The sequence below is a fragment of the Paramacrobiotus metropolitanus genome, unplaced genomic scaffold, assembly GCF_019649055.1.
Source record: "Paramacrobiotus metropolitanus isolate TYO unplaced genomic scaffold, Prichtersi_v1.0 Parri_scaffold0000007, whole genome shotgun sequence".
Classification (NCBI taxonomy): Eukaryota; Metazoa; Tardigrada; class Eutardigrada; order Parachela; family Macrobiotidae; genus Paramacrobiotus; species Paramacrobiotus metropolitanus.
The window spans coordinates 2,864,144-2,877,630 of NW_026570227.1; positions in this window are offsets into that span (position 1 = coordinate 2,864,144).

Sequence of the window (13,487 nt, forward strand, 5' to 3'; positions counted from 1 at the left end):
GCTAAGAATCACAAATTCTACTGACAGATGCACGAAAATATAGAAAACTTCAACACGAGCGCGCTCGAAGAGCACAGTAATGAAACAGAGAGCCGAACCAAGAAAGGCCATGCAGGCAAGAAATTACAAAAGAAACTTGGAGAGGAATAGTGTCACGTAACCCGAAAGCTCGAAAGACCAGGCTGCAGCGCGCTGTGTTTCGGACAGCAAAATTTCGTGTACTAATGAGCCCTCGCGGAAAATGCGCGGATCAAGCCAGCGATTAACGATTTAATTCAAAAATCCTATACTTCACTAGAAAAGCGAATCGTAAAAGATTGATGCAGTTGATTCAATAAATAGTCATGTTCGGACTGAAAGCGTATAGTTCTCACTAACAGGCAGCATTAACAGGCAACAGCCTCGAAAACATTGAGACAATTGCGTTTGAACAAGGGAGAGTGCTGACCAAGATTAACAAACGGGTAAAGGTTATGATAGCAGAAACCACATAGACGTTGAAAGTCGTTTTATGACACCAGGAGACCAGCGCAAGCTGGAAATGTAAAGGGACAGGCTACAGCGCGCAGCTGTCGGAAAGCAGCAGCCGAAAAATTTCCTACTTGTAGCTCCTGAGTCTTCGCGCAAAATGCACGGATCTGATCAAAAACAATAATCGATACAAAACGTAAAAACTTACACTTACAAAAGCGAAGCGTAAAGATTGTTTCAACATAATTAAAAAAATCGTATAGATTTTATTAACAATTTTTGCAAAATTCACAGCTATCTTCCAGGGATAATGGCTTCTTGGCACCAAGGTCGCCTGACATTTGTGCCAAAAAAAGCCCCACTCCATATTCCTCTCGAGGCGAGAATGGGCATGAGTGTTTCATGCGTACAGTTGCAATTTTGGCCCACGCTTAAACTCTGATTCGGACCACTCAAACTTTGACTGCTCAAAATCTGACTCTGACCACTTACAGTCAGACTGTGATTCTGACGGCCCAGACTTTGACTCTGACCGCTCAAAGTCTGAATCTGACCGCAATTTCTTTGACCACCAAAACACTGATTCAGCCATAAAACATAAGTTTTCTTAGGTTTCTTAGGTCATCGTTCTGTTTCTTGTGTTTTTTTAGTGTTAAAATGCTATTCTTAGGTTTTTTCGTTTTTTTATATTTCTGGTTTTTCGTAGGTTTCTCAGAATTTTTATGTTTCTTAATCTTTTTAAATATCTAAGGTTATTCTTAAGAAGTTCTTAGGTTGTGTTAGGTACCACTTATGCCTTATCCCATACCACTTATGCCTTATGACAATCACCAGATACAACAGAATTAGCATAATGCAGCTTCCGCTTTTTCTACGGGCGGTTCTTTGTAACTGCTACTGTGCCGTGACTTGCCCTCACCAAGCAAATCCGAATACTTTGAAAAGAATCAGCACAGCCTCAAACTAGATCACTTACCACGCGAGTAAACCCATATATCAGAGCGATATTAGATCCAATTCGTTGTGTGGATTGACCCATTGCGTACTTCGTCGGCGTTGCGATAACTTCATTGAAGATGGAATCATGATGGCGAGCAACAGCGGCAATCTCAACGTCCCGGCAAACGAATAACTTCAGAGCGTGCTGACAAAGAAGCCCAAAGAAAGCCTTGTCGCGAATGCGCAAAATCGCGCTGCGCTCCGCAATTTGCACGGAAAAAGGCACAAGAACCCCTCGAGAAATGGTGCGCATGCTGCAAATTACACATTTTAGGTTTTTTGTGGCTAAAAATATGAGAAACTTAATTACGCACAGGCCGCTGTTACGAACGTCGGCCAAGGCGTCGGAATTCAGTGTGATGATTACTGACGTCTGAGGATATCGTCGTTCGTTATAATTCACCAAAGCCTTTTTTTGGTATGTGTCTTCTATTGCCACCTTCGTAATTTCTGGCCCAACAGGATCATGTATGACGACCGGGAGATTCTGTGTAGTGACCAGATCCCTGATTGCCGCTGGTGTGACTGTTTTCATGTCGGAAAGCTGAGAAGCACCATGAGCATACATTTCTAGCACCATGCTACCCGCGAATGATTTTCCACAATTAGTGTCTCCGTGCAGCAGTGGGGTAGGCATTCGAAGGAAGTTTTCAATGGTGACGTCGTAATGAACTCCTGCATAAGCTCCACCTAAAGTGATGAACGTTAATAAGAACAGCATATTCATTTAAATTACTTTCGTGAGATAACCCTATTTTCTGGATCAGTTTTCCTAAAGGATGGTCGTAACATCGAAACATAAAGGCCTGCTGCTGCTGTACTGTGAATCCCAGAGTGCTGAAGATAATTTCGGCCGCACAGAATCACTGCGGCCAACGCTTAACTTGGCCGAGACTCGCTTCGGCCAGCAGTTAATTCGGCCGGCGCTCATTTCGGCAGCTGGACATTTCCTTTCTGCCCTCTTCATTTTTGAAGCTTTCCTAGATGTCTTGGTTAGTTTTCTTATGCTTCATAATTCTCCTTGATGTGGGAAGGCCAAAATGAGCGTCGACCGAAGTGAATCTGGACTTTTAGATTTCACCACGTTGGATACAGGTTACGTTCGTGTAATATGCGGGCCGTTGTACACAACGCACGGAAACCTCTTCTCAATATAAGCGCCACATTTCGAGTATCCAGTGACATCGGTTGTCTCACCCACTTATTATCCGAAGGATAAAACTTCTGTTTACGGCTACGGCAAAAGACTTGCGGCTTCTGCCGAAAATAGGTCAGACGTGGTGTACCACGGGCAGCAAAATGCACACCTGTGTAACCTATGGGCTGGAAATTCTTTGTTGACGGCCGAAAAACTGTGGCGGAACTATATGTGGGCGTAACAAAAACGGCCGAAATGATCGGTAGCCATCTTATATGAATCAAGTTCAACTTAAAATGCATTTTCACCAACACTGTCTGACAGAATAAGTTTAGTAACGAGCCTATCCAACATCCTCTCCTGAGATACTGACATTGAGTCGCAACTTGGCTAACTACCAGATTTTTAGCATAAATAGGTCATGTTTGTTACCTAGTGCAAGACTCAGTCCCAGCATCGTCTTCTCGGGCACTAAAGATGACAGAAACTTCATAGCATCGAAATCCAGTGGAAATGTTCTCGGAACCGTCAGCTCAGGTAAGGCACCAGGGATCCAAATGTATTCAGAGGAGAGGAGATCAACTTCTTCAAAGGATCCCATTTCGGTTCGGCGGAAAGCTGTTTCTGAACCGAAAACTATTGTAGAACCATCTCCCTGTCTTCCGTGACGGAGAACTCTTTTTCGAACGATAGGTTGTCCGCTTTCTTTGGCTTTCCTGCTCGAAACGATGGGAATGATGCAATTACCTCAAAAAAGGCTGTTTTGCAGCAGCTTCATTGCCACCGAATGGGCTTAGCAGCAGTACTATTGTAAAAACGTCAAAGTTTACTAAATCGGAAAAATGTTCTGCTCTAGTGCACAATTATTTATTTATATATTTGTTTTCGCCATCAGTTAGCACACACTACGGTAACGCAACGTCGCAAAATAAAATGAAACATTTTTGAAAATCCAGCTTACGCGACCGTTCAAGTGAATTGAATAGAAATTTTACAAACTTAATTTGCCATATGCGAATTGTTGCAACCTCACTGGAATGCCTACTATCATGTCCTCTCAATGCGGGTAACACGAGAAACGTTCTAATATGAGTAATACGGGTAATACGAGAAACTGGTAATACGAGAAAAAACTAAATACTTGAACTTACAGAACAAAATTATTGGTCAAGAATTTTCCGTATTCTTGAAGGTCATTCTGGCTCATTTTGCAAAATACAGCCGGCAATCCTTTACAACCTTTTTTCAAGGCCGTTTTGAGGCATTCAGCGGAGTTCCAAGCAGTGTTGGAAAGAAAACCTTTGCTGAAACGTAATACTTTTATGAGTTGCTTGATATTTTAAGGCACGGTTTGTTATTCGTGCCGCAAGTTGCCGTGCAGTTTTGCAGTTACGAGTAATGTGTCTATACATCGAAATAGTAAGACTATAGATATAGACGCAATTATTCAAGTTTAAGAACTGCGGTATAGCTAATCGTTTTCGAGAGAAACAAATATCATGCGGCCTAAGTACATTGTCTTAATAACATTTAAGAAACTTCGGACCGAAAGCAGTGCCAGACAAAAAGTTGTAATTATGACATTTCTCTACATCTATTTTGAAGCGACTAAATGTAGTGCACTGCTTGCACTTTACAGTCATGATTCCAAAGTAATTCTGAATGTCACGACTCATTACACTCACAATGTTCCGAAAACATCGCAGTCAACCTCCACCAAATATCCGCCATCCGTATCGTTGTCATCCCCGCAGACAATGGCGATGATTTCGATTGCGCAGCTTAACACTTCCCGTCGACCGTCATCTTCTTCTTTTAATGCCGCGATCTTAAACGTCTTCGCATTTTCCACGCCAAACGTGTAAGAGGTGGTGGCCTGATCAAGAACTTGTTGAGCAAAGCGTTACCTAAATATATTCGCACATTATCATTACCGATGAATCCATGCGTCCGGTCAAGGATTTTCTGAGGTGAAAGAGATGCCACGAAAAAGGTTTTTGGAGGATAAAATTTTGCTACATATCCGCAAAACAACACTGAGAACATAATGTCTGCCAGATGTACCAGTTCTATGCAATCGCGAAACGTTTTTCGCGCTGTAATTTTGTTCGTGCGTCAACTGCGCAAGCACGTGGACAAGGAAAACGTGACTGGCGCCAGACCCTGTGTGCTCTGTGTATATGAACTGAGCGGCACGCTACCGCTTGCGGGAAACGTAGCTGTGCGCGGCACATTAGAAGACCGGCGCCTTTGGTCTTAGGCAATTGTGCGGTCTGTTTTGTCGAACTTTAAATATTTATACGTTGCATGCGTGTAATCAGAATTAGGTCTTAACACAACCATACAGAGTCACTTAGAGATACGTAGTTTAACCCGTTTAGATCTGAATGAACTTGTCATTAATTTTAGCACAATGGCGAAAAGAATCAAGCTGGAGGCGAATTCTCGTGAAGCGTCCTCTTTTATGGCTGAAAAATATGGATTTCAAAATCTGGAGCGCTTGAAGATTTGTTGCGCAGCTGTACCGAAAACGTTGCCGTTTCCTCGTCGACTGAAGGTAAGATATTCTCGCTTTAAACGGAGCTCTTTTGCTAAGCAAATTTAAGTGGCTAAGCTGTTAGAAGTTTTCCTAAAATTTATGGTGGCTGCGTGCAGTGCAGATAACTTGCCCCATTTTAATGATCAACTACCCAGGAAGCATTTATAGTGCTCAGATCCAAAACAGTGTCATCGTTGGCAGAAAAAAGATAAACCACCTTACTTACGCTAATTGAGAAGAGTGATCGCGTAAACATGTTAACCATATGAATTTAGTATACGTAATATGCTTGTTACTGAGTGATTAGTTTTAACTACAGTGCATTGGAGGTTTCGCGCGCCACTTCCTCCGTAGGCCAACAGCAAATAAACCTGTAATTTTTCAAGTGATGACTAAACCGAAACCCCGGGTTCACTCTTGCCACTGTTGCCTAACCGTAAACTTTGCTTTGAGTTTTTTCGTGATAATGCGCAAATTTCTTCCTAAAATTGTGAATTATGGTTAAGCGGACATCAAGAATAATGTCGTGTTGGCGAAACGTTGCCTAGGTAGGTGTATGCTCCACAACGTTGCTCGCAAGATTGTGCAGTTCCTCATGCCGGTAAGCCGGTAACTACTGCGTTCAGCTATATTTAATCTGGATGGGAGCTTGTTTGAAATATAATGCCCCTTCCAAAATATGATTCTTGAAAATAGCGCCACACCTTGAAAATTGCGCCTACACGCAGAAATGAACCCAATTTGTCATAGTCTTACAAGCACGAGGACCCAGTTGTGGTTGGACTTCAGGTTCGAGCTTAGGCTCAAAATGAAGCTTAGAAAGTACTTTATTTTTTACCATTTTTATCAATGCCACTGATATCATAGATAAGTTTAAAAAAGCGCTCAAAGTTAGTATTGAGTAGCGTTCCATGACGTCGGTATGCGCAGATCAAAAGCACCACGCTACTCAATACGCACGCTAATCAATACTAACTTTGAGTGCTTTTTTAAACTTATCTATGATATCAGTGGCATTAATAAATCTGGTAAAAAATAAAGTACTTTCTAAGCTTCATTTTGAGCCTAAGCTCGAACCTGTAGTCCAACCACAACTGGGTCCTCGTGCTTGCTAGAGCTGTTCGCAACCGGGGTAAAAAATTTGATAAATACGGTTTACAATGAAGCAACTGCATTACCACTGATTGTGCAATAGGACCACTGATTGTCTCAATAACACTAGTACGTGCAGTTGCAGGCATTCCAGGTCCGGCCAGTGATCGACGACTGGAATGGGCCATGTCTAATAAAGTGCCCATAAACCTAAAAATAATATTGCAGCTCGCACAAAGCGCACACGGCAATATGTACATAATATGAATCACTGTAAATACTGATTTTGTTCACTCAAGAAGCGTGCTGTGAGAGGATGTTAAGATAAAGTAGTAAGAACGTTAGCCGTGCATTTCTTGAGCGATTCGATTTATCTTGATTTCAGGTATTATCGGAAATGCTGGGGATGTCTAAGTTGTTAACAAACACCTTTTTGAAAGACTTTGAATCGTTTTCTCCCGCTTTTCTGGAGACCGGTCCTTTTGTTGCCCCATTCCAAGTACTGTATCCACCAGTTGTCCACTGCCTGAAGGGCTGCGTATGGAAAAAGGGAGCCAATAAAGGGATGCCCCGAGTCTTGCAATGGCACCGTGATCCAACCAATGTACGCCCGTAATCGTATTGTATTATTAAAAATTTTGACGCCTTAAGTGCTCTATTTTGATTTATTTTGACGATGTTTATATTTTTACACGTTTAGCTTAGATATTTGATAAAAGCGAATCGAATGTCCTAAGTATACGATAAGGGGAGTAGGAGTTTGCTCGGTGACGCACCAAGTCGGAGTAGGCATAACCAATGTTACCACTAATAGTTCCTCAGCTCCTCGCTTACTGCTTAATTTGGATACGCGGTGGTCAGAAACCCGGCTTGGGTTGTAATTCCATGTGGCTGACACAATATCACATATTCCACTAAAATATTTCGGTTTAAACGAAAACGTTTCATTTTCTAACGAAGCGGCAACTGTGTCCGCCGTTCCTAGAGATAATAGCCCACTTTTGCAGGCGTTCCAACTTCCCGCACGTAACGTTATGCCCCTAACTATTTGACACCACAATATGCATGAGTTTTGCTTTCTTTTCCAAATGTGTTGACGACACCCGATCACCTGGCACTCAGGCCAGCCCGTGCTTAATATCACTATAATTCTAAGAAATTAAATCTTTTTCAAAGAGTAAATCTTCATCAAAGGGAAAGTGGAAATTTGAGATTTTAGAGAAGCCAGCGCGGATACGATGGCTGTCTTAGATCATAAAATCAACAGCCACAATACGGAGCTGCGCGCAGTAAATACTTTGCGTAGTCTCTTTGCAACCTTTCGAATCTGTATTGTGTTTTCTCGATAGCCGCCTCACCTTTTCTGCCTTGTCACACGCGTCAGTTCCCGATATTGCATGATTCTGATGCAGCCAGTCGATGCTAGTGCGCGCCATGGTGTAAAAGATGCGATAGCTATTGAAGCAACTTCGCTTTTAGTTCTTGATGAAAGCCGGCTACGTAAGCACGCATCTATATACTGGCGCCGTATGGAGTCCTGCTGCCAGGCTGCATAAGCGGTGTCTGCAGACGTTTTGATCGAAATCAGCCAACATATCCGCGCTGGCTTCCGTGAAAATACAAAACTGAACTTTTCTCCACGGGAATGATTTGATTTTCAGAAAGCATTATAGGAATTTTGAGGATTTTAATAATACTAAGCACGAATTGATCCGGATGCCAGGTGGTCGAGTATGTCCTCGTTTGCTATTACGGTTTGCAAGATTACCTACAAATTATGGGGTTTATTTTGCCCACGATCAGTTGGCTTAGATTTTAAGATCTAGAATTACATATGAACACGTAGTTTACGCATTGTTTTAGGTCACCATGTTTTGCGGCGCCGCAAAAATTATTCATGGGTTAGCAGTTAAACTAAGATGCCGAGGTTGCGGTTCCCGTTATTCACCCTGTACGTGGACGAATCGGGACACGTCCACATATTCTTTTTACGATTCGGAGCAGCCATTCCTTGATATTTCCCAGGAAGTATACGTCTGCCGAAAATTTGCACTGGAAATCGTAAATAACATGTATGCTGAGGCTATAGTGTTTGCAATATTGCCGTTAAATACTGTTAATTTATTTGTGCTTAAAGATTCTTCAACCACGCAACTTACGACGGTATTGCGGAAACCATGAGACATACGTACGATTGGAAAAAATGTAAAGTCACATGGTTTTGATCAGAATTAGTAAAAACGCCAATAAATCAGCCCTTTCTAAATTTTGTAGTGTTCTCACGAAAAACTGTAGCCAGTATCTTCTTACGGCATGAGATCGAATGCGACATTAAAGAGCGAAAGGTCACATACCAGTTCGAGGAGAACAGAAGTGTGCTACAATACTTGGACACACGCATGGATGAAATTTTTGCCAGCACCTACAACCACCGGTGTTCTGAAGCCTGCCTAGCGAAGCAGTGCGGAAGAATCTTTATTATGGATGAAATCTGGAAAGTCGTTTTTCGACATTGTATAGCAGAAGTAGAAGTATGTACCTGCCAAAGCGGCGTGCTAATTCAAAAAGTAAACAGTTTGTCTTTGTCTGGAAAATGACTTTTAACACCCGGGTGCTACCGTGTTACGGGATTTTTGTACTGGCGTATTATGCTTTACGACCCACGGACCTAGGGCACTGTTCACCAGTTATGGGCTGCGACCATTAGTATAGCGCTTAAAAATGGAAAAACAAAAGCAGGAACCTTCAGAAATCTACATAATATTCCGCGTTACAGCCAGTCCAGTTGAGCGTATACAGGGCGCATACGCAGATACACTTGCACATCTCGGCTACATGTGCGTGTACATACATGTACGCCTCGTACATACCTCACCGTTTACACTTTAGCCCTCGTTTCCGGATGGGCTTATAATATATTACTGTATCGTGCACTGGCAAAATGCAGGCTTTTCTGTAATAGTGTCATTTTGAGTTTGCGGGCGCTGCACTAGATGGATACTCTCCGAGCATCGGCAGTGCTACCGCAGGCGCGTATTAGTCATATCGGTACAAGATAAAAGTACATTCAATGCTAGTGCAATACCGCAAAATTAAGTTTTAACTGAAAAAGTCTGAAGTAGTACTTCTCCATTGTACCATTGCACCGAATACTCCTTATTACTTACGATAATGCTAAGGAGTCCTTAAAATATGTTTATCACTACTATAAACTTATTTTAATTTCGACCTTTGAAGATAAAATTAAGAAAACCATAATTCCACTCTAGCTTTTACCAAAAAATACGAGTTTTATGAAATAATGCCCGGAAAAGGTGGTCCGGTCAGTTGAGCGCATTGGAATTATAATTGGGTATTTCCTGCACTTATTAGTGCTGTACCGGTATACTCTTGGAGTGCACATACGTTCCGTGTGTACACGATATCTCGAGATTCAGTGCCGTTTTCTTCCTAGCAGCGCTGTGAATTGCCTTTTTATGGTTGCTGCTATTTGTGATAAGTTGCAAGTTGCCGAGTTCTAGTAAAGATACGTCCTTCTATCCTTCTACAGATGCATACAGTACCACCTTTACGTACATCAGTCCCCGCTTCCGACCCTTCTTTTGGACTGTCCATTATTTCTGCTGTTCAGTGGTGAGACGGAAGATCCGTCATGCTGTAATACAGTTTGTCGCGTATTTTAGTATCCCCTTCCGTTCCTGGTCTTATTAGCGTTGCTTGTATTAACTATTACACCAAATAGCAGTATTGGTGTAAGAATGTAGATCGCATAAATAATTCACAGTATAGCGGTAAATAATGAATTCGTGATTGCAGACCGACGTGATATTGTTTTCAGAATTTTGTGAAAGGGATCCCACTCGTGAACTTTCCATGTGTACGCACGCACTCGCCATCCGGAAAATAACTGTACTGCAAGAAACACAGCCACCAGGGCCGCCATACCGAGAAGGAAACCGATATCATCACAATACACATGGCAGGTTGGTTTCAGTTAGCACATGTAATATTGAAAAGAAATGATCATTAAAGCATCCGGTGTCGTTTTCTTGTTATCTTGCAACTACGAGAACAACTGCTCCTACCTGTCTTGCTACACCAAAGGGTAGCCTGCCAAACATAAGCTTTATACGGGTACTTTCCCTGGCGCGGCTAATTTTGGCACACAGTTTTATTGCAAGTAAATGGTTTCGTGCGTAAGGAAACTGATTTAAATTGCATATAGTTTTGGTTAAAGTTGTAAGCCCGTTTGGTGAACTGGATATTACTGCTTGTATCAAAGTGCTGTGGCCTTCCAGGAGTGTCCAGAGCTTTACAGGCAAAAGCAACGAGTGACATCAACTCAATTCTGCGCGGTGAAGTGGATCCTGAGACACCGGACAGCGATTGTCGAAAGTTTGATCCGAAAGCCGGATGCACAAAAAACAAAGGAGAAAACCAGCGCGGGCACTTGTATAGCCGGGGATATCTTTTCCTTGTGGGTCCAACAGGCCACATTTTCAGCTTTGCCCCAATCTACAGGTAAACTTGACAGTGTGTTTACAGTCACGCCTTACTGCATTGTTGACCAAGCATTTGCAGTCGAATTCAAAGCGTGGCGTTGGAGTAACTTTAGTTTAGTACCGGCATTTATTAAGTACTACATAGTACAAGTATCTGCGTATTCAGCACATTACGACTTTCCAGTTTCTGTGCTAATCTTTTAGGAAAAGTAGCTCGCGGCTTGGTCACCATAATGTTATGTGAGGCCCAGTAAATTACTTTGCAATGACAAATGACAATGTTCGGCGAATAAAAACTGTTCTGTGAATTTTGTCTGTATGCAACAGGATGCAAAAGATCACGAACGGTTTTTTTTCAGGGCTGAAAGCCTTGGACAAGTTTACCTGTTCGTCGTCAGCGCGCTTTATGATTTGCTGCAAAACGTTGCGCCGGAAGAATGGGACAAGATTTTTGTGTGCTACGACAACATCTGTCAGCTTAATAGACTTAAAGCCGCAAGTGAACCTCTTCCTTTTCCGGAACCCTTCGACCAAATCTGGAACCGTGTGTCGAAAATTGTTGACGGACTGCATATTCAAAACCACAAGGATCCCAGATGCAAAGAGAAGTACCATCCTGATAAGTACTTGAAGAGCTATCCTACTGCCACTGAACGAAACACCATGGCAGCAGAACAGACCTTTTCCTGGATCGCCAAGTTTAAGAAGCAGTTAAATGCAATGAACAAGGCCAGACAGTTTTTCTTTATCCACCGAATGATAGTGCGAAGAAATGAGTACATGTCTCACTGTGTGGCGAAAAATAGCCGACCTGTAGGGGGTACGATGCGCACGTTCAAAGAAAAGTGAGCGGTAATATGGGTGCGCAAGGCTGTTTAGGATTACAGTTATGATTTATTAGACCAGAATAATAGTGTTCTTGCTTTTTTTAATTTTCGACCTTAGTGCGATTTCTTTCACGAGATAAACCGCCTAAGTTGTTGTTCAGATGCAGGTATTGTGCTGGCATGTTTGTTCTGTAACCTTGGTCAAAGTCTGGTTATTTCTGAACTAAAATGTTTGGTTATCTCGGAGTGCAAGAAAAACGAAGTTTACCTCCTGTTGTTAAGAATGCTAATCGGCCATTTTACTGCATTCTGTGTTAAGCGCGATCGGTGAAAGGCATTACACAGATAAAACACCTCAGAAACGTCACATATCATATCACACAAACAGACTTTTTAAACGGCATGCTTTAATTGGAGAGATCTACGTCTTTCTATCTGGGCTTCTTCGACTTTAGCCAGCGATGTGTTAGCAAAAATGTGCAATTTGCCTGCTACGTTGTCAAGCGCCAATGTACTCTGCCCAGTCCTGTCGCGGAAGTTCAAGCATTTGCGTAAATCAAGTCAAAAATGTTTTTGTACTTTGTTTAGTAAGATTTGTCCCAGGTTTCCAATATAACCTTTCATTACTTCTCGAAACGCGCTTTAAATGCGTTCTGTACGATACAGTGCCTAAAGTTCTGTAAAAGTGAATTTGCCAATGGTGCACCGCTGAATCTTACAGAGCGCTACAGAACAGCGAGACCACTAACTCAAAATTTTGTGCCTTTACAGTTAGTTTGAATTAATTTTATTTATTTTTCACCACGTGTCGGTGGTTTCAGATAGTCCTGCTTTGTTTTGGTTTTTGACACGTCAACACTTACTGTATCTGTTTCCCATTTGCAAGATTTCTACAGAAAGTGTACCATTATGAGTTCTCGTAAAAAAAACCCTGTGCAACTTGCAAACCCTTTGTGAGCTTAAGATAGTTGGAAAAGAGTTCGATGAGTCTTCCAGCATAGTGATCTTTATTTTTCTCCTTTTCTGATGGAACTGTTTTTGTGTGGATTTAGCATTGTACTGAACACCGCATGTTAGCAACGAACTTCCTGTAATACGAGTAGTTATAATGCGAACACCATTCCAGAAAAATGCCTGCTTAATTAAACAAATTTTGCCCAGAAAAATCCCACCATGAGACACAAAACGCTCTGTTGTTGCTAATCTAGCTGGCAGCCGTTATTGATTTTGCTCTGATGACTGGTAACTCGTTCATCTTCACACTAATTTCTTAGTTTATCTCAAAAAGTACCAATTCAAACTCCAAGTATAATTTTTAGCCGTACGATTGGCACATCAAAAAGTCACAACGAATTATTTTGAAACATCATTTTCATTACAAATCATTTCACTTGTGGTATAAAAATGCTAGTTATGTATCGTAACGGAGCCAGGAGAGTTCCTTTTAGATACAGAACACTTTAACTCGGGCGTCCAATCAGCGGTAAGGGGGTGTGATCCAAACGTTACAGAACTTCCGGCTCTGTATCGTACAGAAAGCATTTAAAGTGCTTTCGAGTACAGCTATTGCGGATCCGAATAGGCTAAAATTAAATCTAAATCCGAATAATTGCGGATCCGAATAGGCTATGTGGCAGTAATCGGCCAGCCAGCTGAAGCTGGGATCGGGTTCTAGTAACCTTTAGAGGGCTTATAGCTGTCCTTCCAGACTGTGGCCTTCCAGCGATAAATTCCATAGAAATTTTTATAAACTGTTCACTTTTGCGTGGTTGGTGGTTGTTGTGAAGATCCCAAATGAACGTGCACTTATATAAATTTTTGCGAATGTTAAAATGGCTTCAGGATGATTGCGGTTAGTTAGCCAGCAAAGATAGCTAACTTGGAGATGATGTTACTGTTTTCCAAGGATGAGACTTGCG